Raw genomic sequence first — 1,716 nt, 5'->3', positions numbered from 1 at the left:
AGCGAATTCAAATGGACTGGAATGGGTGAATTTAATTCAGATGACCATTATATCTACTACTGCAGGCAGGAATCCCTCAGAAGAAATGGAGTGGCCATCATGGTCAACAAAAGAGTCCGAAATGCAGTATTTGGATGCAATCTCAAAAACGACAGAATGAGCTCTGTTCGTTTCCAAGGCAAACCATTCAATATCACAGTAATCCAAGTTTATGCCCCAACCAGTAACACTGAAGAAGCTGAAGTTGAATGGTTCTATGAAGACCTACAAGACCTTTTAGAACTAGCACCCAAAAAAGATGTCCTTTTCATTATAGGGGACTGGAATGCAAAAGTAGGAAGTCAAGAAACACCTGGAGTAACAGGCAAATTTGGCCTTGGAATACGGAATGAAGCAGGGCAAAGACTGATAGAGTTTTGCCAAGAAAATGCACTGGTCATAACAAACACCCTCTTCCAACAACACAAGAGAAGACTCTATACATGGACATTACCAGATGGTCAACACCGAAATCAGATTGATTATATTCTCTGCAGCCAAAGATGGAGAAGCTCTATACAGTCAACAAAAACAAGACCAGGAGCTGACTGTGGCTCAGACCATGAACTCCTTATTGCCAAATTCAGACTTAAATTGAAGAAAGTAGGGAAAACCACTAGACCATTCAGGTATGACCTAAATCAAATCCCTTATGATTATACAGTGGAAGTGAGAAATAGATTTAAGGGCCTAGATCTGATATATAGAGTGCCTGATGAACTCTGGACTGAGGTTAGTGACATTGTACAGGAGACAGGAATCAAGACCATTCCCATAGAAAAGAAATGTAAAAAAGCAAAATGGCTGTCTGAGGAGGCCTTACAAATAGCTGTGAAAAGAAGAGAAGCAAAAAGCAAAGGAGAAAAGGAAAGATATAAACATCTGAATGCAGAGTTCCGAAGAATAGCAAGGAGAGATAAGAAAGCCTTCTTCAGCAATCAGTGGAAAGAAATAGAGGAAAACAACCGAATGGGAAAGACTAGAGGTCTCTTCAAGAAAATCAGAGATACCAAAGGAACATTTCATGCAAAGATGGGCTCGATAAAGGACAGAAATGGTATGGACCTAACAGAAGCAGAAGATATTAAGAACAGATGGCAAGAATGCACAGAAGAACTGTACAAAAAAGATCTTCACGACCCAGATAATCACGATGGTGTGATCACTGACCTAGAGCCAGACATCCTGGAATGTGAAGTCAAGTGGGCCTTAGAAAGCATCACTACGAACAAAGCTAGTGGAGGTGATGGAATTCCGGTTGAGCTGTTCCAAATCCTGAAAGATGATGCTGTGAAAGTGCTGCACTCAATATGCCAGCAAATTTGGAAAACTCAGCAGTGTCCACAGGACTGGAAAAGGTCAGTTTTCATTCCAATCCCAAAGAAAGGCAATGCCAAAGAATGCTCAAACTACTGCACAATTGCACTCATCTCACGCACTAGTAAAGTAATGCTCAAAATTCTCCAAGCCAGGCTTCAGCAATATGTGAACCGTGAACTTCCTGATGTTCAAGCTGGTTTTAGAAAAGGCAGAGGAACCAGAGATCAAATTGCCAACATCCGCTGGATCATGGAAAAAGCAAGAGAGTTCCAGAAAAGCATCTACTTCTGCTTTATTGACTATGCCAAAGCCTTTGACTGTGTGGATCACAATAAACTGTGGAAAATTCTGAAAGAT

Source organism: Bison bison, unplaced genomic scaffold, assembly GCF_000754665.1.
Source record: "Bison bison bison isolate TAMUID 2011002044 unplaced genomic scaffold, Bison_UMD1.0 scf7180017864218, whole genome shotgun sequence".
Classification (NCBI taxonomy): domain Eukaryota; kingdom Metazoa; phylum Chordata; class Mammalia; order Artiodactyla; family Bovidae; genus Bison; species Bison bison.
The sequence above is the reverse complement of the archived record's forward strand: the minus strand, read 5'-3'. Positions refer to the sequence as shown.